This window comes from Antechinus flavipes, chromosome 4 (assembly GCF_016432865.1).
Source record: "Antechinus flavipes isolate AdamAnt ecotype Samford, QLD, Australia chromosome 4, AdamAnt_v2, whole genome shotgun sequence".
Lineage (NCBI taxonomy): Eukaryota > Metazoa > Chordata > Mammalia > Dasyuromorphia > Dasyuridae > Antechinus > Antechinus flavipes.
Window position 1 is genome coordinate 8,845,131 of NC_067401.1, and position 24,695 is coordinate 8,869,825.

Consider the following 24,695-nt stretch of genomic DNA (forward strand, 5'->3'; position numbering starts at 1 on the left):
AGTTGATTTTGGACAAACTGAGTTTAAAGTGTCAACAATGTCCAGCTGGAAGCTGATGTTGCAGGATTGGAGAATAAGAGAGAGACTAGCACTAAAGATATGTATTTGTATGATGGTATACCTAGAGAACCCCAGAGATTCTACCAAAAAGCTATTGGAAATAATTCATAATTTTAGCAAAGTAGCTGGCTACAAAATAAATCCCCGTAAATCCTCAGCATTTTTATACATCACCAACAAAACCCAACAGCAAGAGATACAAAGAGAAATTCCATTCAGAATAACTGTTGATACCATAAAATATTTGGGAATCTATCTACCAAAGGAAAGTCAGGAATTATATGAGCAAAATTATAAAAAAGTCTCCACACAAATAAAGTCAGATTTAAATAATTGGAAAAATATTAAGTGCTCTTGGATCGGCCGAGCGAACATAATAAAGATGACAATACTCCCTAAACTAATCTATTTATTTAGTGCTATACCAATCAGACTTCCAAGAAAATATTTTATTGATCTAGAAAAAATAACAACAAAATTCATATGGAACAATAAAAAGTCGAGAATCTCAAGGGAATTAATGAAAAAAAAAATCAAATGAAGGTGGCCTAGCTGTACCTGATCTAAAATTATATTATAAAGCAGCAGTCACCAAAACCATTTGGTATTGGCTAAGAAATAGATTAGTGGATCAGTGGAAAAGGCTAGGCTCACAAGACAGAATAGTCAATTATAGCAATCTAGTGTTTGACAAACCCAAAGCCCCTAACTTCTGGGAAAAGAATTCATTATTTGATAAAAACTGCTGGGATAATTGGAAATTAGTATGGCAGAAATTAGGCATGGACCCACACTTAACACCATATACCAAGATAAGATCAAAAATGGGTCTATGAACTAGGCATAAAGAACGAGATTATAAATAAATTAGAGCAACATAGAATAGTTTATCTCTCAGACTTGTGGAGGAGAAAGAAATTTGTGACCAAAGATGAACTAGAGACCATTACTGATCACAAAATAGAAAATTTCGATTACATCAAATTAAAAAGCCTTTGTACAAATAAAACTAATGCAAACAAGATCAGAAGGGAAGCAACAAACTGGGAAAACATTTTCACAGTTAAAGGTTCTGATAAAGGCCTCATTTCCAAAATATATAGAGAACTGACTCAAATTTATAAGAAATCAAGCCATTCTCCAATTGATAAATGGTCAAAGGATATGAACAGACAATTTTCAGAGGATGAAATTGAAACTATTACCACTCATATGAAAGAGTGTTCCAAATCATTATTGATCAGAAAAATGCAAATTAAGACAACTCTGAGATACCACTACACACCTGTCAGATTGGCTAAGATGACAGGAAAAAATAATGATGAATGTTGGAGGGGATGCGGGAAAACTGGGACACTAATGCATTGTTGGTGGAGTTGTGAACGAATCCAACCATTCTGGAGAGCAATCTGGAATTATGCCCAAAAAATTATCAAACTGTGCATACCTTTTGATCCAGCAGTGTTTCTATTGGGCTTATATCCCAAAGAAATACTAAAGAAGGGAAAGGGACCTGTATGTGCCAAAATGTTTGTAGCAGCCCTGTTTGTAGTGGCCAGAAACTGGAAAATGAATGGATGCCCATCAATTGGAGAATGGCTGGGTAAATTGTGGTATATGAATGTTATGGAATATTATTGCTCTGTAAGAAATGACCAGCAGGATGAATACAGAGAGGACTGGCGAAACTTACATGAACTGATGCTAAGTGAAATGAGCAGAACCAGGAGATCATTATACACTTCGACAACGATATTGTATGAGGACATATTTTGATGGAAGTGGATTTCTTTGACAAAGAGACCTGAGTTTCAATGGATAAATGACGGACAAAAGCAGCTACACCCAAAGAAAGAACACTGGGAAACAAATGTGAACTATCTGCATTTTTGTTTTTCTTCCCGGGTTATTTATACCTTCTGAATCCAATTCTCCCTGTGCAACAAGAGAACTGTTCGGTTCTGCAAACATATATTGTATCTAGGATATACTGCAACATATCCAACATATAAAGGACTGCTTGCCATCTAGGGGAGGGGGTGGAGGGAGGGAGGGGAAAAAAAAATCGGAACAGAAACGAGTGTCAATATAAAGTAATTATTAAATAAAAAATTAAAAAAAAATAAAAATAAAGATATGTATTTGAAAGCCATCCATAAAGAGAACTGAATTCATAAAGACAATAAGCACCCCATGAAAAAGAGGGTGATGGATGTGATTTATATTCCAAAGGAGACTGAAGAGTAGTCAAAACAAGATATAGAATTGAAGGAGACTGAGAAATGAATGACTGTTGAAAAAGCAAAGCGAATGAATATAAAAATTCTACAAGTTTTGGAAGAGAGATACAGGACTACATTCTTTGCTGAAAGTTCAGGATAAAAACCAGTAATTAATGCTGTCATAGCCACTCTTCCTTGATTTCCTCCAGTCTTTGTCCTCTCTTCTCCTCCTCTGATTTTTTTCTCATCCCCTCCATTTTCTACCTTGCATTAGACTCATCTCTGTAGATGGTATATCCTGTAATAGAATATAATCTTCTTGTGGGCAAAGATAATTTTTGTGTTTGTGTTTCTAATAATGTCAAACTCAGTGATGAGTATCAAATAGTTCAATGTCGCAGTTGTTACATATTGATGAATTTAATGAATCTTCTTTAAAAAGAGTAAGAAACTATACTGTTGTTGGATTTAAAATAAGCAAAAATTACCTAATTAAAATTTGAACTTGCATCCTGAAACAAAAATCAGAAAAACATGATCTTTTTGTTTTTACCTCTTATTCTCTCCTGTTAAACCTGCTCTTTCTTCACATGAATCTCTAAGCATGTCATCCTAGCATTCACGGCTAGACAGGTCATAAATTCTCATTTTACAGGATTAAGGTCTAAATAGGAAGAATAATTTGCTTACCACCAAGTCACATTCTCCCTTGGTGATCCATCTTCTCCCATATATTCAAGTACCATGCATATCAAAATGTCATTCATTTGTTAACAAGATTAGATCCTGAAAGATCTGGATTGGGGTTTGGGGGGAAATTTCTGGTAAATCATTTGCCACAATTCACTGTGAAACCCATAAAGTCTAAAACTGGATAAGTTGAACTAATTAGGGTCTAGATATTTAGTTGTGAATGTGCTAATAGAAACCCAAATAACAGCAATCAGTAAAAGCATTTAATTAGAATAGAAAAGGTTAAAAAAATAAAAAGACAATAATATCTTCAAAGTATTTTTTTTCTTTTTTTTTTTTTACTTCTTTAATCCTTCACATACCCCAGGAAGGAAACTTTCTTCCACCTACTCTGACGTGAAGGTTCCTTCACAGAAACAGGGCAAAGTTTGGGCAGCTTCTGTCATTGTCACTGCATCACAGAGCCCAGCTGTGAAAAATGGATCTAGTTCACTATCTGTTCCCATATGTTCTAACTTGCTTGATATTCCATCCAGAGCTGTGTTTATCTAGCCTTTAAATGAAACTGGAAGATCCTGTCAGTATCCACAGGTCAGAAGCTTCACTTCCTCCTTGCAGCTTAGTCAACAGCCTACTCATTTCATTCATATGGTTGTGTATTCCTAGTTGGATCTGCTGCCATTTCTGCTACATAGCTCAACTTCTTTATTGTAAAGACCACCAGGAAAGCAAAGTTATATAATTTCAAAAGTCCCTGTACAACAGGAATAAGGGGCTTCACAGAAGATCTGCCATTTTACCTCCTTCCACCTAACTGTTTTGGTTCTTTACAGAAATGGTTGGTAGCTCATGTTTTTCCCAATTGTCTTTCTAGATAGTGCCACATTGAATAAATGTTTATTTGCCACATGACACACTCAAACACACTTGCCCCTTTCTTGACAACTATTATACCTGTCCTAGTTCACATTCTTTCATCAGAACAAAATCAGTACCTGAGGCATACCAAAGTAATGATCCTAGTTTTGACTGTTTTGATAATATACCTTTGAGAGCAAATACTTTCCTAGGATTTGAATTGTATGCATGAGCCAGAGAAGCAGAGAACTTACAATTCCTTCCCAAATCCTGGCCAAATCACTGATTGCTCAAATGATAAAACATCAGACATTTGAATTTCAAAGTTCAAAAGACAAGTGTGGCCAGTTCCTAAAGATATACTTGGTTTCAGAGAATAAAGGATGCTCTAAATATGTAATCTCCTTCATTTCAGATCTCTTTAATTTTCAAGGTCATTTTCAACACCCAAGATCATGTGAAAAACATGCTTTTAACATTTTAGTACATATTGGTTTCACCCAGTAGAATGTAAGGTCCTTGAGATTGAAGACTCTCTCTTTTGCTTTTTGCATTCCAAGCTCCTTGTACACAACTTGGTGCAAAGCAAGATATAATAAAAAGCTGTACCAAACCCTAGCTCACCCAACACTTGTAGCTCGTTCCCAATTAAAGAGCAAGATCAAGAGTAAACTCCTTAAGAAAAGGTGTGTTCTTTCTTCCTAGTTCCTCTCTTCTTCCCCTCCTTTTCAAGATTAAACCTTTTCACCAGGATAGTTTCATCTCAACTAATTATTCTTCTGGAATTTCTCTGGATTCCTCTGGAATCCTCACTCTCTAACCAAAGAAAACTCAGAACCTTCTTCCACAGCCCAGATAAGCAAAGGAGGTTGATGGATAATCAGGACAGGGTCTGGGCAGCATTGTGCTGACCCCGAGTCAACCTAGCAGATGGCACTTGGCCAAGGTCCTAGACTCATACAAAAGCATGCAGCGTGCAAAAACAGGTGGCAAATGGAAGCCAATGCCTACTTCTCAGTTCTAGGTCACAGACCCAGAGTATACCAAAAATGGGTTGGGTCACAGACCTGAGGCAATGTCCAGAGGCAAGAAAGTTCAGGGCCCAAGAGCATTCCTGCGGCTCAGGTTGTGTAGGGTCACCATTCCTGCGGCTCAGGTTGTGTAGAGCCACCATTACAGCTTCTAACCACTCTATAGCCTACGGAAGAATTAACCAAGGCAACAATCTCAGACCAAAAGGGACGCTGTGGTTCTGGCACTCTGAACCAGAAGAGCTTCCCAGCAGGCAGGGAGAGAATGAGTCCAGCAAGCAACCACTGTTGTTCAGACACCAAACCTCAAGTAGGGAACCTGCAGGGTTCAGACCAGGGAGGAAGTAGTCAAGACTTGAGTAGCACTGAAAGCTTCCAAGTCCCCAGCCTGAGCTGTCCCTGATATCCTGGAAAAATATAGCATGTAATACCCCAAGAAAACAGCAAGAGGATCAGCCCAGATCTTCCTTCCAGAAATACACAAAGCCCAGCCCTAACATCAAATCAGAAGTCAGGAAACAGGACAGAAGAACAAGTACACAAAAAGAGAATTTCATCACTAAAAAAGGAACACTCAAGACACAAGCCCAGAAGAGAATGACTCTAAAGTTTCTATAAGCAAAGTCCCAAAATAGCATAACTTGGACACAAACTCAACTAGGATTCCTGGAAGAGATGAAGCAGTATATTTTTAAAGAGTTATATATATTTTTTAATCAATGAAATGAGTACTACAAGGAAAATTGTAAAAGAAATGAGAAAAGTATTAAATATTAAAGATAGAAATAGAAAGAAAATTAACAGTTTGGCACAAGAAGTAAAAAACCCTGCCCAAGAAACAAACTTCCTAAAAATTAGAATGGACAAAACAGAGACAAGAAATACTAAATACAAAATCAAAAGACTAAAAATATAAGAAAATATATGGTATCTAGAGGTAAAATCAAATGACCTAGAAAACAGAAGAAAGTAAAACATGTACAACCTACAAGACTACCTGAACATATAACACCATGACCAAAAAAGAGCCACATCTCATTTCAAGAAATCCTAAAAAAAAAAAAAAAAAAAAGCATACAGATTTCTTAGAAACAGAGGACAAAGACTCCACCAGTCGAAATTCTCCTGAAAGAAAACCCAAAATAAATCACTCATAACAGTCATAATATGTAAATGGTAGAGATTTAAGATAATTATCTTAAGCAACCTGAGGCCCAAATTATGAAATGCCCAAGTTCAGCCAGCAAGCTGGTGAAAAAGCATAGCCAAGAATTGGATTACTTTATTCTTGTGAAAAGAACAAATGGCATTTCCACAACAGACCTTTGCCTTAACACACAGCATATTCCATTTAATATCACCCAAATCCACTCTCATTAACCAATAATAACATTATATAACCATACCTTTCTGACAATATTTTGGGGCCCACTACCATGGCCTCAGTTTTCTTGGCACAGTTTTCAATAATCAAAAGCATAGTCACACCATCAAGAAGTACCAGAACAGGAAATCTAACAGAGGTTAATGTTTAATTCATTATAAAAATCCTTCTGAAAACGGATTCACCTGACCCTTTAAGGAGCAGTAGTTAGGCATTAATTTGAACATACACAAAGCAATGCTTTGTGGAATCTCGTCACTATTTGGTTCAGAAAGAGAAAATTAAGTCCTGCTGATCCAGAGACTCTGAGAAATTAAACAGATCTCAGTAAAACCTATTTCTTTTGCTTTAGAGTGATACCTTAATTCTGGTCAAAAAAAGAATTGCGGAAACAGCCTATTCTTTATATAATACTAAATACTGTTCTGAGCCAGATAAAAGCATAGATCGCATGATCATCAAAGTTCCAACCGACACAAGCTGGAAAAGATATCCAATACACTGGATGATAAGAATCAAAATGCAAAAAGATCTTTAAAGATAATTGTACTGGGGTGTGCAAGAGCCATCTGCAGTCAGATTGAACCAGTTCTCCACATTCAATTTTCAGTGTGAACATTTACATCCCCCAATCAGCAAATGCTACATAATTAGGGCTTGATTTCTTTTGTTGATTGTCTAGATTTAAGAAAATAACGGAGATGTTTAAATATGTTTATTAAATTAATGTTCAAAATGCATATTGAAGTTTAAAAGTGTTCTGTGCATATATTTTCCCCAGAGGGCCAGTTGTTAAATCTTATCAGAATATCCCTGGCTCAATCAAGTAAGATTAATGAATCAATCAGTAAGCATAAGCAACCATATGCTAAGCACAAGTATTTCTTCTAGTCAAGGAGTTAAATTCAAAAAGGTGAAGGAAAATGCAAATAATACTTCCACTTAGGCAAGCAAATACACACAGACACACACACACACACACAATATGTGTGTGTGTGTATATATATACATATATATGCATACATAATTTCATTGTACTTTGCAGATATTGCATTTTTCACAAATTAAAGATTTATGGCAACCCTGCCTAAAGCAAATCTATCAGCACCATTTTTCCAACAGCATGTGCTTACACCATATCCTGTATTGCACGCTGATAACATTTGCAATATTTCCAACTTTTTCATTTTTATTACATCAATCATAGTGATCTGCAATCAGTGTTTTTTGATGCTATTACTATAACTGTTTTGGAGTGCCACTAACTGCATCCATAAAATACTATGAATTTAATCAATAAATGTGTGTGTTCTGACTACTCCACTGACCCTCCATTCCCCTATCCCTCTCCTCAGGTCTCCCTATTCCCTAAGAGACAACAATATTGAATTTAAGACAATTAATAACCCTGCTAAAATGGCCTCTAAGTGTTCAAATGAAAGGAAGAGTTCACTAATGGGGCAAACTTTATTGCTTATTTTAAGAAATTGCCACAGCTATCCCAGCTTTCAGCAACCACCAACCTGTTCAGTCAGGGACCATCTCCACCAGCAAAAGGGCTCAGATGATAGTTTGCATTTTAACAAAGTATTTTTTAATTAAGGTATGTACATTTTTTATGAACACTTAAAAAAACTGTAGAATAAGATAGATGTAACTTTTATATGCACTGGGAAACCAAAAATTTCTGTGAATCCATTTTATTTACTTTCCTGTGGTGATTTGGAACTGAATCAGCCATATCTCCAAGGTATGCCTGTACAAAGTAAAATATAAAGAGAGAATATATTCCAAAAGGTATTAACACGACCACATAGGCAAAGCCAGAGATAGGAGTTGAGAGATATCATGTGTAATGGGCAACAAAAAGAGTCATGTTGGCTGAATAGAAAAATACATGAAAGGAAGTAATGTAGAGTAAGTATGGGAAAGTAGATTGGAAGCATATTTAAATGCGAAACATTTACATTAAGAGATAATAGAGAACCAATGGAGTGTGTAGTCAGATGAATGCAACAGGAATTCACCTTAGTAGCTATATAAAAGATGGACTGGCGGGAGGAGAGAGACTTAAGGCAAAAAAGATCAATTAGGAAGCTATAACAATTATTCAATCCAAAGGTGATAAGAAATTTGAACTAGGGTGGCCATTCCAGTGGAGAAATAATATGAATGTGAGTGATAGGAGTGTAGAATCAGTAAGACTTGAGAAGAGATAAGATATGAGTAAAGAGTGAGAAACTGAACATTACAGAGAAGAGACAGAGACACAGAGAGACAGACAGACAAGAGACAGAAACAGAGAGAGAGAGAGAGAGAGAGAGAGAGAGAGAGAGAGAGAGAGAAACAATTTACCTAAAGAAGATAGAACCCAGCGGAGTTCAGTCACCAAGTGAGAAAGAGAAGACAACTCAGGACAGAAATGGATACAATTCAAGAGGAATAAATATCTAGTCTTACACTTAAATTAAAAAACAAACAACATAATTATAAAATAAGGAGACATATTTAGACAGCAATCTGTCTGAAAAAGAGGAGGTATGACAGGGGCAGCTAAAACTGCTGCTACAATCCTGGGTTAGACACAGAGCTACAGCTTTCTAGGAGGACTCAGACTGTCTCTGCACTGCCTTAGGTCAGACCACCTCAAAAGGTGGTGCTGAACTTGGGAGAGTCACACTTTACATTTGTTCTGTTTGGCCCAGAAGGAAGAAATCAGAGTGAGGTGAGGAAGTTCTGAAGAAGCCACTTTGGTCTTGATAATATCAAACCTCCTATTAATAGTAAAAAGTGCCCCAAAAAAGGACTGCTTTGGGAAACAGTGGGCTTCCTCCAACCTTCCCCTTCCCACACCCTACTTTAAAGGGGCCTCACAACCATTTGCTGTAGGCATTTTTTTGGTTATAATTTAGATTAGACAGCTGCTGAAAATTCCTGCCAATTATGTGGCTTAATTACACTCTTCAATCTATAAAACACTGGTATTACTATAAAGGTAAATGTTATCAATGGAGTCTTATTTTCTATCAACCTATTCATTTTAAAAATAAGGTGACTTGGGTAAGGTCCCTTGTGCCCAGATTCTTAAGCTGTGGTTCGCAATCCCATACATGGGGAGTCACAAAATTATGTCTTATAAGGAGTAAAAATTTGGTAAATATTTCAAAATAGATAAAAATACCTATTTTGTATATCTATATACCAGGGTTCACATACAAAAATGATCTATGCATATTTATTATTACTATTATTTTTGTTGAGGCAATTGGGGTTAAGTGATTTGCCTAAAGTCACACAGCTAGGAAGAGTTAAGTGTCTGAGGCCACATTTGAACACAGATACTCTTGACTTCAGAGCTTGTACTCTATCCACTGTACTATCTAGCTGCCCCTATGTATGTTTTGAAAACAAAAAGCTTTAGTCATTGTTCTCCCCCCCCCCCCAAAAAAAAAAAAAACCTCCTTATGCATAAACTTTTGTAGTGTTCTTCTTTTTCTAAAATATGATCGTTCTCTCTAGGAACAGGTTTCTTGGGGAAGTTTTCTGGAGGCAGCCTTAGTTTCAGTTCAAAGTAATAATCACCTCAAATGCAGCCAGGAATTAAAGTACAGTCTTTTATTGTCTCTTCCAAAATAGCCCGGTTAGTTTTCTTAGAGGCCTATCTCCCTCCTTGGTTCCAAGAGCTTTTGCAGCTTGTCTTTTAGCTCTTCCAGGTTCTGCCTCTAGCTCAACGCCGACTCCTGGCTTCTCAATCTCCAACTCTCTTCCCACTCTGTCAATCTCCTCCTCCGAAAGTGAGATTATGGGAGGTGTAAACTTGGATATCTCCCGACTTTGTGAACTCCAATGGTGAGCCAATGTGTAAACTCTCTTAAAGGTGTTAGCATTGTTTCTATCAATTTTAGTGACTTAACGCCTTGTAAGGATTGGCTCTAATGTGTGAATCAATAAGCATTGTTTCTATCAATTCCATTGAGTTAACACTAGGATTCTAACAAACTTTTGTATTATAAATATAATTATTTGTTAGAGAGTCCTCTGATTCCTTGTGATCTGTCCAACTTCACATAACAGGTGAAAAATGAAGTCCGAGAAAATGATATCCTTTTTTAATAAAGAGGCAAATTTCCCTTGGAAAAAAGTTCCTCATTAAAAAACAAAACCAAAAATATATATAATATAAATAAAAATCTTCCATAAACCTTCCAAAGACAGAAGCTTCCTCAGAAATACTGGCTACTATAAAGTAATAAAGGCAGATTCTCTTATAGTCCTTGGAAGCCACCAGCAAAACTGAGACAAGGGTCCCTGCGACAGGAATGACAACATGCAAGACCACAAGCAGTAACCAGGAAATTATCCATCCCACCCAAATCATAGATTCTAATCAATTGATAGGAGCTTGAAAACCACTAAGAACTAGAGCGACCCTGGCAATCAGAAAGATCTGGTTTCAAGCGTCGCCTTTGACACAGGCCGGCCGGCTGGCTGATCTGTCAAAGTCACCAAACTTTTCCATAATTTAATCTGTAGAGGCCAAATAGAAAAAGTGCCATGCACTGGCCTCTACATGGGAGGAGCAAATACAAGAGAGCAGCTACTCTGGGCCCTCAAGCAGCTTCCATCTTACTAGGAATCCTTCACTGATAAATAATACAAGATGGGTACAAATAAGTAGAGAGACTCAAGCTAGGCCAACTGGAGGAGGTGGCAGGCACCTGAGCTAAAGCCTGAAGATCCAAGCCTAGGAGATCTAAGGAGTAGCAATCAAAGGCTGTGCAAATGCATGAGGCGGGACGTGGGAGAAACACATTTCATAAGCATCTTCTATGTTCCAGGTACAAGAACTTGGGATCAAAATATAATCTGCAAGAGTCTTACTTTCTAATGAGGGAGATAAGGAAATATTCATATATACAGAATATCGATAAGAAGAATAAATACAAAGTAGTGGAATATGAGAAACTTTGAGAGGGAGGGCACTAAGCAGCTGAAGAGATCAAAAAAGGATTCATGCAGTCCATGGTACCTAAGCTGAGTCTTAAAGAAAGGGAGAAATTCTACTAGGGTTTGTATATATGTGAGACATTCTAGGCTAGGGGATAGTCAGTGAAAATGTAGAGTGAAAGATAGCAACAAAAGCTTATTTAGCTGGGTTCCAGAAGAGGGTAGGAAAAAGTATGTACATACAATGTAGCTGAAGAAGCAAGATTCTTTAAAAAAAAAAATTTTAAAAAACAGGAGCTCAAATTTGTAGGTGATTCTAAAGACATTAGAAAATCCCTGGATTTCCTAAATAGGGGAAAGATACAGTCACATAGACAGTGTGAGGTAGAATAATGTTTTCATCTTCCCCAAAAGATAAAACTGGAACCAGATTGGAAAGAGCTTTAAATACCAAATGGGAGTTTATGTTTTATTAGTCTAAAAACAATAAGGAGCCACTGAAGTTTCCTGAGTGGTTTAGAGACACAGTTAGACTCCGGCTTTAGGAAAATCAATGCAACTGAATATAGAGACATTTGAGGCAGGAAAATCAATTAGAAGACTTATAGTAGTAATCCATGGATAAGGGGCTGGGGGCTTACACCATGGTGGCAGCTGTGTGAGTGAAAAGAAGTGATGTTGCAAAGTTAAATCTAAGATCTAGTTGTCAAGTAACAGAGTGGATGACACTAAGATTGCAAATCCAAGTGACTGGGAGAATGCTGTTGCCCTTTAGAGAAACAGGGAAGTTCAAGAAAGAGAAGACTTGGGAGGGAATCCGAGTTCTATTTTATCTATGATGTCTGGATACAGGACAACTTGTTAGAGATGTCCATTCTTGGACAGTTTGAGAGTGAAAAGCTCAGGAGAACAGGGATGAGTATGTTAAAAATGGGAATATTCTTATAAAGATAATTGAACCTATGGGAGTTGATGAGTTTGTCAAATACAGTAATGTAGGGAAAAAAAGACCAGGACAGAGCATTGAAAACACCTACAGTTGACATGTTTGACTTAGATGAAGGGGCCTTAGAAGGATTAGCCAAACATGGAAACTAGGAGACAAGAGAATCATCAAGGGGAGAAGGGAGGGGGAAGGAGATGGAGAAGAAAGGAGAGATTCAACAGTAGCAAAGTCTATGGAGGGATCAAGAAGGACAAGAATATAGAGAAACAACCATTAGGTAGATTTAGTTCCTAAGAGATTGTTAACTTTAGCAAAAACAATTTTAGTGGAATAATATGGTCAGAAGCCAGATTGTTGGAAATCTGTGGGGAAAACAGAAGGTTTAAAATAGAGAAGAGAAATAAGAGCAACCAATTTTGGTCAGCTTTCTCAAGTTTAACCATAAAGAGGAGCCAAGATATAGGATGAGATTGTATTATGATAGAATTAAGAATGGAGGAAGACATGGGAATCATGTCCATAGATAGGGAGAGACTGAAGATTACACAGATAACAGGAATAAAGAGGGAATGATATGAAATCAGGGTGCCTGTAATTGAGTATGTCTAGGCAAAAAGGGTCACTTCCTCATGTGAGATGGAGGAATTAGTGGGAGAAGATACCTTCTAATTCTAAGATGAGAAAGAGGGGAGCAGAGGGAGCTCTCCAGTTTCAGTGGAGCCTAAGGCAGGTCCTCAGCTGAGAAATGAGTTGAGAAATGCCAAGAGAGGGATGAAAAATTTTGGAGTAGATGCTATTGTGAGAGAAGAACTGGGGAGGTATCAAAGGTCTGCCTTGCTTCAGTGAGGGACCAGTTGAAATGATGTAACAGAAACATGTAAGAGAGATAGACAGAATGTCATCATCATCTTTTTTGGCTCTTTTCTGCAGCATATGAATCGGAGCAAAGACAGCAGATAGTGCTAATAATCCAAGGCTGGGGTTTGGCAATAAAGTACAAGAGGATAGTAAAGAACAGATTATTTCAATAGTCCACCTGAGAAATGATGAGATCCTGAACAAGGGTGACTGTGGCTGTTGTTGGAGGAGACAATAGAAGTGCTGAGAGAAAATTAACACGCCTTGTTTTGTCCACATTTTAAGAAGCTGGTGAGAGGACCATGGATCATGTCATATGAGACTCAGTTGAAGAAACCGGATATTTTGCTTAGAGAGGTCACAGAAAAAGAAAATGTATTTAAAAGTCTATTAAGTAGAAATGTTATTTAACTTGCTCTGCTTGGCACCAAAGGACACAACTAGGAGCAATAAAAATCAGAGAAGCACACATGTAAGGAGAAAGTTCTATCAATTAAAGCTATTTAAAAGCAGAATAGCTGCCATGATAAGTGATTAGTTCCCCATTAATGGAGGTCTTCAAAGAAAGGCTTGATAAATACTTGGCTTGAAATATTTTAAAGAGGATTCTTATAATTATCACTTAGACTTAAGGACTCTTTCAATGCTGAACTTCTCTATGAAACTGCTGCCTCGAAAATAATCTTCTACCTTAAGATGGTCCTAGTTCTGAAATGTCCTTGTAAAAGTCACTACTAAAAAAAATTACCACTGATGCTGCATTCAAGACCTGACTCTGGATTTATCATGGGTTTTATTACCATTTTTATAAATAATTCCTCAATTTCACACCAGATACTTAACCATCCTTATATTAAAAAAGCAAAAAAAAAAAAAAAAAAAAAGTCATGCAATTGGTATTGAATCACCAAATCTTACTTTCCTATTCCTCCTCAGTACCTATCTTGAACAAGCTTTCCAACTTCAACCAAACATACCGTCTCAAGATCTATCTGGCTTCCCACCTCCCCACCCCACACACAAACTTTCTCCTCTTCTCATTGCTCTCCCTCTCCCCTCACACTTGCCAGCCCTGGAACAACCTTACCTGAGGATGCACCCAGCTGTAGTCACAGTCATTCTATCTCAGTCATCTCAGACAAGTGCAAAGCTGTCCTTACCAATGACCTTTTCCTTACCCCTCCCCCCATTCATTTCAACCCAACTTTCCACTTCATAGCTACCTGACTCTTCCGATCTGTTCTGTGGAATACCAATTTGTTCCACAAGTAAGTAATAAACTAGACTTTATCTTGATCATTTCCTTTCTTCCTTCATCTTTCTTGCACTTACAGTGGGTTGACCTGATGACTTAACTTTCCTGACTACCCTTTTCCATCAATGAATGTATTTTGACTCCCCATCCTGGTAGGGGAGATGGACTCCTCCTTGCTCCCCACTGCCATTTCTATATACCATTATCATTCAGTAACTTCTTCTCCTCTAAAGTTTACTCAGTCCCTATCTCCTACCCAATCAAAATTTTGAGAGCTGTTGTTTACTAATCCTTAGGCCACTCACTTTTCCTCAGTGAGTTCAGTGTCTGGTTCACTGCCTTTCTCTCTTCTCCAACTCCAGCCCATTCTAAGAGATTTCAACATACATACTGATATTTCTTCAAATACTCTAAATTCTCAATTCTTTAATTTACTCATTTCCCATGACCTATTCTTCCACCCTCATCTCATCTACACCCAAAGATGTTCACATCTTGGATTTTGTCATCATCTATAAATTATATTACATTTCCAAAATCATGAACAAAATTCCATTATTTAATCATAATCTGTTAATATTCCACTTCTCCTTTTATCCTGCAAACCCTGCTCTTCGTTCTCACCATGATCTTCAATCCTTCTATCCCTTCTTCATTCCAAGCCATCATCCCTGTAGTAGTTGCTTTCTTTCCTTCTCATCCTGGCTCCTTAGTGAATCCTGGGGCCCTTCATCCTATGCCCCATCCTATCTTGGATTATTCCCACTAGGCAAGGGTTTCAATCCCTCTTACATATTCCTGAATGAAGCTGGAGAAAAACATGTATTACTTATCGGCTGTGTCCACTACAAGTTTATGTTATGTAATCTCAAATAGGTTCTTAACATGGCAAGGCAAGCCTTTCCTACCTTCTGAATCCATTCACTTTTCCACTCTCCACAATGGCTTTTCCAAACTTTTTCATCCTTCCTTACTCTTCCAACAGCTACTCCATGCATACCCCATACTCTCTTCAATGAGAGCCTTGTCTCATAGATTACTAAGAAAAAAAAAAAAAACTAACACAAAAAAGAAGCTCTTTCTCAGAGCTCTTCTCCCACCCTTGTTTCACACAGTGAGGTGGCCAATCCCTTCAGGTGCACATGACCCCATTCCAGCCTATCTTCTGCAGACTGTCCCCGCTCATCTCAACTCTGACACACCTTCACTCACTCCCTGCCTACTGGTTGCTTCCCTTCTGCCTACAAGTACGCTTCCATCTCCACCATCCTCAAAATATCCTCCTCCATCTCCCCCGTTATCTATCATCTGCCAACTCTTTTTCCTTTTGTGGCTAAATTCCATGAGAAAGCCATATGTGTCTCCACTTCCTCTCACCGTCTCCTTAACTCTTTGTAAACCAACTTTCAACCACACCATTTAACTGAGACTGTTCCTCCAGTTATTAATGATCTCTTACTTGTCAAACCTAATACCTCATCCTTCTTGGCCTCTCTGCAACCTGGGGCATGGCCTATCATCCTCTTTCCCAGGACACTCTCTTTCTTCTAGATTTTTGTAAAATTGTTCTGCCCTGGTCCTTCTCCTGGCTATCCGACCCATTCCTCTCTGTCTCCTCTGTTGGATCTGCATTCACAACATACCTAGTAAACAAACAAAAAGCAAATATTCCTCAAGGTTCTGTCCCAGCCCTCTTCTACTTCTTTAATATTTCTTTTCCCAACCTCATCAGATCCCAAGGTTTCAATGAATAATTCAACAGACAACTTTCAGAACTCTTAGTCCACCTTAACCTTCCTCCCATCTTGCAGTCTTGCATCTCCTACTGCTTTTTACACAGCTGGAATACTAGTGCCATAGACATCTTAAATGAAACATGTCCAAAACAGAATTCATTTTATCTTTCCCTCTGAGCGCCACCCTTTCCTTTCCTTTTCTATTATTGTGGAAGGTACCACCATCCTCCCAGTCGCCACATTAAATTAGTGGCTGAGTGCTGCCATTCCCTCCCTAACATTTCTCCCCTGTGTCCCCTTCACTTCCCAGACTGGGCAAATTCAACTGCCCCATGTTTGTGACTTGATCCTCCTGCTCCAAGTCTCTCCCTACTCTAACCCATCCTCCAATCAGCTCTCAAAGGGACCACATTACCTACCCACCCACCCACACCCCTTCCCCCAATAAACAGTGACTCCTTATTACTTTCTGCATAGGGGATCCTTTGTTTGGTCTTCAAAAATCCTCACAATCTGGCCCCCTCCTCACTTTCAAGTCTTCTTATAGCTCACTTTCCCTCACCAATATGGGGTGTTCCAGTGACAGTGACCCCTCAACACAGAATACCTTCCATCTTCTGAATCCAGGTTTTCTTCTGATAATCCCGCATGCCTGGAATTCTCTCTCTCCTGGGGTCTGTCGCTTCTGCAAGAAGCCTTCCCAGCCCTCCTTAACTTCGGTGCCTTCCCTCTGAGGAAAGGTGAGGTGTACGAGACACAGAAAACTTCAGCATCTCTGGGGGGAGGGCTGCTCATCTGCCTGGGGGATGCTGCCTGGGAGGGGGAGCTGCTTGTCTATCTCTAGGGGGAGGGCTGCTCATGTGTCATCCACCTCTGAGGTCACCCAACTCCTCAACAAGAAGCTGCAGCACATAAGAGTTGTCATCCTGGCAAAACTGCCTCAAGCAGAAGGGCTAAACAACGTCACAGGTAATGGACCTGCGGTCCACGGCAATGGTGGGGGTGTCTACTTCAAGATGTGAAGACATCCCCCAGCAGAACGGTTGGACGAGAACCATCTCGCCATGTGACTCAAGAAGAGAAGCAACTCTCCCTCGATGCGATCCAGTTAAGCCGTCTGCAGTGAAGTCACCCGTCCCCTTGGAGATCACGCTCCTGACTTACCCAGAGTGTATCTGGTCTGTCTGCGGCTGTTTGCTGGCCTCTTCCCCCTCAGATTGTGATCTCCCTGAGAGCAGAGCTGCTTATTTTTGGCTCTCTTTGTATCCTGAGACTGTGCAGGTGCTAGCACACAGTAGGCACTTAATAAATGTTGACTGACTAGTCAAAACAGTCATCAGAAAGCAAGGCTTGTTTTTTGCTTCTCCATTCTTCAAGAAGTTAAATCATCATATAGCCTAAAACTTCATGATGTAATGATTCCTCTATTATAAATACAAAAACATTATTGTTGTACAAATAAAGGTCAATCTCAAGGACCCAGTACACAAAAATATAACTCCTGTAAATCTAGAAGTAAATAGCCAGAGACGTAATCACATTTATTTTCTTAGTAGCAAAGCTACAATCAGTTTTTAGTTATCATTAGTACCAATAACCTGAAAGTCTCAAAGACTGATGAAGCTAACCAGGAAGAAGTATATTTGAATGCTGAACTAATAAGTTATTTTGAAAACTACAAATGTCAAAGGACAAAAAGTCAAAATAATTTAAATAAGACCAACAGAACAAGTTAGAGAAGGCTGCTTTCAACTTTTGATTTAATCATTCTACAAAAAGGTAGTCAGAATGTCTAGATCATATAATCTTCCATTCTATTTAATTAAACAAGTTAATGTAAAAGACTAATTCAGGAAAGCATATGTATATTTTGTAATAATTCAACAAAATGTTGTAAATCATCACTGAAGGCAGCTAAGTAAATGGTTTTATATAGATAAAGCACTGTACCTAGAGTCAAGAAAACCTAAATTCAAATTCTCTCTCAGTTATGTGACCCTGAGCAATAATAATAGCTAAAATAGCTAACATTTATATAGCACTTACTATGTACCAGGTATTATGCTAATTTGTTACAGTTAATGTCTCATTTGATCCAACAACAACCTTGGAAGGTTGGTGCTATTATCCCCATTTTACAGTGGAGGAAACTGAGGCAGACAGTTTAAGCCAGACTCACCCAACTATTACGTGTCTGAAGCTGAATTTGAACTTAAGTTTTCCTGACTCCAGGCCCAGTACTTTTATTTACTGTCCACTCCAGGTCACTTAACCTGTCTGCCTTGGTTTGCTCATGTGTAACATGAAAATAGCTCTTGTCTCCCAGGGTTATCGTGAAGATTAAATGACATGTTGGCAAGGTATTTTGCACATTGTAAAGTACTAAAGAATCTGTTCTAATTATTATGATGATCATAACCATCGAGAACAGCATTTCTCAAAGTCTAAGGATTCAGGTGTCCCTGAGACCTTTTCAGGATGTCTACAAAGTCAAAACTACTTTTACAGTATTAATAAGATATTTTAATTTTTAATATGGTAAATATCAATAGGAATAACCACATAAACAACAGCATTATGTGGCCCCAAATATTTTTTAAGTGGTAAAAAATAATTACTAGTTCATGATCTATAACAAAAAACATGATGAAAAAAAAATCATCATAATTGAGCCATCAAGAAAAGTTAAACTGTATTAAGTATACTCTATTTTCTAAGGAAAGAAACAAAAAAAAGACTGAGGGGAAAAAATTCAGCTTTTACACAGGCAGCATTCAGATATCCAAAATCCAACTCATTAACACCTTTTTTTGATCGCTGATGGCAGATAATAATAATTCTTTAAGGGTTACAAATTTTTTTCTTTGCCATAATCCTTTAAGGCCAGCAACAAAAAAAGTTCTCCCAGTCTATGGATGAGAAAACCAAAGAATAGTAAGGTAAACTCACTTGCTAATGATGAACCCATCACTACTAAATGTCACAACTGTGATCAAAACCCAGGTTTCCTGTTTCCCGAGTCATGTTATGCTCCTTCTGCTAGTCCATGTAATCTACTGAAGTACCAAATTTTCAATCACTTGACCAATGGCAAGCTAACAAAGTGGCAAAAACAAAGACAAAAACAAAACAAACAAAACCCAGAGGGTCTGATTCTGACATGTAAACTACCAGCTAGATGAACAACTGTGTAACATTGACCGAATAATTAATTCTTTTAAATATTTACTGAATGAAATTTACATACAAACCTAGCAAAAATACTCAGAACCTGTTCTAGTGGCTCTAGTGTTTTAATCTCCACATTACACATTACATTTACTCAATTTCCCTACTGTTTTTCTTGAATCAATATCTCCTCCAACCTCATGAAAACAAAGTTGCAAAAAAAAAAAAAAAAAAGTTAGCTATGGAAAAGCATTCTGAACTCTCTGGAAAAAAAGATACACTAATAATCAGATCTCAAAATGATAGACATGTCATTATTCCAGTTCAAGTTTTGTTCAAAGAATATTTTGATGTTGTTTTCTGTGCTTTTAGAAAATACCTAACAATGTTGTTCAGTCATGTCTGATTCTTTATGATCCCACTTTAGGATTTTCTTGGCAGTGGTTTACCATTTCTTTCTCTAGCTCATTTGACAGATGAGCAAACAGGGTGAAGTGACTTACCCATGATCACACAGCTAGTCCATGTCTGAGACAGGGTTTGAATTCAGGAAGAAAAGTGTTCCTGCTTTTCAGGTCTGGTACTCTTATCCAATCTAACCACTGTGCCATCCATCCAGCCATCCCTACCTAACAATTAAATGTGTTTTGACACAACGTTACAGAGAGGAATTCCCATAACACATTTATCTTAGAGAATTAAGTTGCCTGAAGCAGTAACAGGCAAAACAATTTTCCTAGCTACACATCCACCCAGCAAGCACGTGTCTTAGACTTAACTTGAAGCCTGGTCTTCCTTAACAGAGGCCAACTTAGAGGTTATAATCAATACAACTACTGAAAGAAAACTTGTTATTGTTCAGTCACTTCAGCCATGTCCGACTCTCCCTGCCTCCATCCGAGCTTTCTTGGTGAAGCTAGTAGAGTGGGTGGCTATTCAGTGCCCGAGAGGATGTGTCCAGGCCCAGCACTTTGGTCCCTGTGTCCCTATCTGGGCAACAAAACTCCCATTAAAAACACTGGACAATGTTGCTACCAACTTTAAAAGCTCATATCCACTTCTTTCTTTTAACAGATGGAAAATGTAAAGTTAGTATTAATTGAAATCATTCTGTTACATAATTTTTTTTGTTCTCAGGAGATAATTGGGCAGCTAGATGGCAGAGATACCAGCCCTGAAGTGAGGAAGACCTGAATTCAAATCCAGCCTCAGATATTTACTAACTGTGTGACTTTGGAAAATTTAACAGTTTGCCTCAGTTTTGTCATCTGTAAAATGAGCTAGGGAAGGAAAAGGCCAAACACTCCAGGATCTTTGCCAAGAAAACCCTAAATGGGATCACAAAGAGTCAAATACAATTAATCAACTAAACAACAATCAGGAGATAATAAATGCTTCTTGAATTCATTGGGAAATAAGACAAGAAGATGGAGTGAAAGTAACACTGGTTAATGTGAGTACAACTAAAGAAACTTCAGGTTGCCTAAAATAAATCTTAAACATTTTCAGTAGGCTACCCTAAAGGGATATCCCTATTCCTAGGACCCACAAAGAGACATTTTACCTCTAAGGATGAGTGACTTATACCAGAAGAATATCTACTTCCTAAAATCATTTCTATAACTCACAGAGCATCCTACACTATTTATTTAGCTCTGCTGTAAATAATAGGAGTTACTCATCAGCAATTTTGATTTAAAACTTGAACAACAGATTGTGTGTCTTAGAACCAAAGTATTCATGAGAAATGCCTGAATACCAATACACAAGAATGTTAAACCAATCCAGATTGCAAAAGGGAAAAAAAAAGTTAATCCAGAATGTTAAAGGAGAAAAAACTGGGCACTCAACTCGCTTCTGAGAGACCTTAGTTTACAGTCTAGTTTCAGCCTAAGAGTAATAGTCCTATAATTAACCACAGAGAAACAAAAAGGAAAGCTTTAAGTATCTAATCACCAAGTCAGATACTTAAAAACAAGGATAAACAATGTGGAAATGATACAGATCTTTTCTGCCAAACTAATTACTGTCAAGAGATATCTTTCAATAACAATGTACAAAAAACAGTTTACAATTATCCAAGTTTAAAAAAAAAAAAGGTTTGTCAAAAGACTATGAGGGGGGTGGAAAATCTGTATATATTGGAATTATAACAAAATCATACTTTTACATTTTTAAGTTTAATTTATCAAGTAAACAAGGGATCTTTGCGAATCATTAACGCCCTGTTACTGGTATCTTTCATCCAAGAAGCTCCCCCACCTGCATGACACACAAATATGCCCATCTTGCAAGCTTCTAAAGCAAGACAATTATTTTGATTTAGGTAATGGAAATGAAGTAACAAAAGAGAAATAAATGAATGAACTCTAATACGTGAATAAAAATAAAGTATTTATACTTCAACAAGGATTCTAAATCTAGCCTGAAGAACAGAATACTATATTTAACACCAACCAATATCATGAAAGCCTACATTCACATGAAGGCAGCCAAATCAGCTGAAAAAAATCCCTAAAATCTTTAAAAGAAGATTTCATTAAAAATATGGTAAAGAGCGATTCTTTACCAACTCAAGAAAGGCTACATGTGCATGAAATGCAGCCAACTAGAATGAACAACAGAAGATTTTCTGGTTATATTCATTAAGTGTGTAATTTTGCAAGTCAAAAAATACCCACCAAATGCTTCACATTTTCGATATAATTTATATTTTGAACTGTAGAATTACTAGTGATTTTTCTTCCCAATACACCCCCTCAAAAAGATTCCTTCATTAAATGGCTATTCTTGAAAAATACCAGTAACAGTATGGCATCTGTCTCATTAAAGGTACTTTTTATTGGAGACCAGGTAGCTTCAAAGAGTCTGCCAAACCAGTTCACACCAATTTTTTTTTGATGTGCTACCTGAATTTAATAAGCATTCTTAGGTTTTTCCCCAATAAAAAATTTTGATAGTCAAACAAATCAATCTACCTAAAACTTGACAGCCCAGTCAAAGGACATTGGGGAAAGAGAGGTTGAATTTAAAAAGAGAGAACCCTTCCTTCCTCCCCCAACAAAAGAAGTTATATAGAGAAGATCTAAATTTCATATTGAAAAGGAAAGGTATAGAGTAGTCGAACTCCCTAAGTTCTTTCCCCCTCCCATTCTCCCTAGACAGCTTCCACAATAGCCAACATACCTGGCTATAATATATGAACAACTTTTCACATTTGTACAAATACATCCAGTGGCTTTCCAAAACTCAACTCTTAAAAATAGGTAATTATTTCCAAATTGAAAAAAACATCAATTGCCAAAATGATGTGGAACTCTTATTTCTAGTAACCCTGATACCATTTGCGAACACAATTCTCAGAATTAAGTGTCAGTGGAATCATGTCAATTTTCCAAGCACATCCCACTTTGAAATTGTTTCCTGGTGTCAGGTCTGATGAGAAACTCCTGATGCAACAGCCAAGTTTATATACCAGTTTGTCCACTCTGCAAGCTGCTACAGTAACTGCTAAAAACACATAAAAATGTCAATGAGTAAGAGGAGTTATTTGCGATCTATATAGAATGGGGAAATAGTGCAGAAAGTAATGATGCCCAGAATGAATTGTAAAAACAAAGGAAGATTTAAAAAAGAATATTTTTTGAAAAAGGAGATATTTTAAAAGAACTACTCCACAACAGTTCAATAAACAGAACTAGCTCTTCTCCAGGTTATTAAGTCAAAAGTGGACATCAATACCACCTGCCGTCTGGCTTGGGGGGGATGGGGGCCACCATCAAAAAGAGTTCCATAGGTTCTGACCCCAAGTCCAAGGGAATGCGTCCCTTTGGGGGGGGTCTATTCCCGGCTGCTTCTCAGGAGGTTTCAGAACGCACACAAGTGACAGGATCCCAGGGAAACTCCTCCTGGGACTGAAACGCGGCTGCCAAACTACTGGGAGACTAGTGCCGGCTTGGGGAAGGCTCCTCTCCGGGCACCGGAGCCGCTGCCCACGTGCCCCATCCGTCAGCTGGGGCCGCGCTCCCTCAGGTCCCTGGGACTTCGGGGCCTCAGTTTCCTCACCTGCTAAAGGAACACTGGCCTCCGTGAACGTGGGTAAGTTCCCCCCAGCCCAAGCTGGGAGCCCTTGAGGAAGCAGGGTGCAGGAGCCGGGGGTCCTGGATGTGAATCCGACCACACCACCTGAAAGGGCCCAGAGCCGAACTCCCGCTCGGCGGCCCTGGATCAGTCACTGAACCTCCCGAGGACCCAGGGTCCTCCGGGGCTCAGCCAATACTTAGGTGACCTTGGACTAGAGGCAGCCGGTGGTCCTGGGGGCAGAGTTGAGGAACCCCGAGTTCAAATCCAGCTGAGACACTCACGAACTGGGTGACCCTGGACGAGTCACTCAATGCTTCTGCCTGCCTCAGTATCCCTATCTGTAAAATGGGGGCGCCAGTCGGAAGACTGGGGGAGAGCGGGATCGCGGCTGGACAGCGCCCAGAGACGCCGGCCAGGGGGAGCCCCGGACCCCGGCCTGACTCTGAGGGGTAGCGCCAACGGACCCGGGCCTCAGTTTCCCCCTCGGGGGGAAGAAGGGGCTGGTCGCGGGGCGGTCTCGCGCGGCTCCCGCCCCAAGGCAGCGTGACCTTGGGCCAGCGCCGGCCCCTCAGCCGCCGGCCTCAGTTTCCCCGCCCACCCCTCCGTGGCCGAAGGGCCGGGCGGGGCTCCCTCCCAGGGCCGGCCCGGCCCGGCCCGGCACTGGGCCCAGGCACAGTCCAGTCCCCGGCGGGCCGGGCGGGCGAGCGGCAGTGAACAGCACTCGGGCGGAGGCCGCCGGGGCGGCCCCGGGCGCCTGACGTGTCCCTCGGCCGCCAGCCCGAGGCGAGCCCGGGGCTGCTGGGGCGGCCTGGGCGCGGGCCTGGTGGCAGCGGGGACAGTAAAGGCAAGGCGAGCGCGGACCCGGGCCCCAGGCTCCGGGAGGCAGCGGCGAAGGTCGCCCGGCGGGGCCCCGGGCAGCGGGGAGAACGGGCGCCGGTTACCTGCGGTCCCGGACGGAGAGTCTCTCGGAGTCCCAGTCAGCCCTCAGCCCCGACAACACAAGATGGCCGCCACGTCGCCGCGCGCCGGCACGTGACGTGACGCGGCGCAACGCGACGCAATGCGAGGCGACGGGTCGAACCCCGACGCCCCGCCCCCTCCCCGCTTCCCTTAGGCGCTGAAGCCCGGATACCCGAAGTCAGGCGGGGGCAGGATGGCGCAGGCGCACTGGCGGCCTCGCCTCCAAAGCGGCCATCTTGGTAATTCCACGCCCGCTCTCGAGACAGGTGGCTCGTGCTCTCTGGAACCAATCGGTATTGGGCTTTCCTTTGCTGAAGCTGGGCTTTATTCTGGGGCTGAAGCGACGAGAAGCTCCGGGAAACTGAGGCACGGGGCGATCCATTGTGGGCAGCGGGCTCCTGCTTCTCCGTCCCGCCCCACCCCCCACCCAAGCAGTGATTGACAATTTATTAATTAATAACTAAACGATCACACCCTTCAAGGTAGAGGGGGAG

The 24,695-nt window shown here is 39.8% G+C and overlaps 1 protein-coding gene across 1 annotated transcript in view; it reads right to left on the reverse strand.

Annotated features, from left to right (window-relative positions):
• GIGYF2 (GRB10 interacting GYF protein 2) overlaps window positions 1–24,266 on the reverse strand; it is a 137,961-nt gene extending 113,695 nt beyond the window's left edge. The window contains 1 exon segment of the mRNA XM_051999328.1: window positions 24,183–24,266. The gene's annotated coding sequence lies outside the window, so the exon portion shown is untranslated.
• Between the last annotated feature and the right edge of the window lie 429 nt (window positions 24,267–24,695).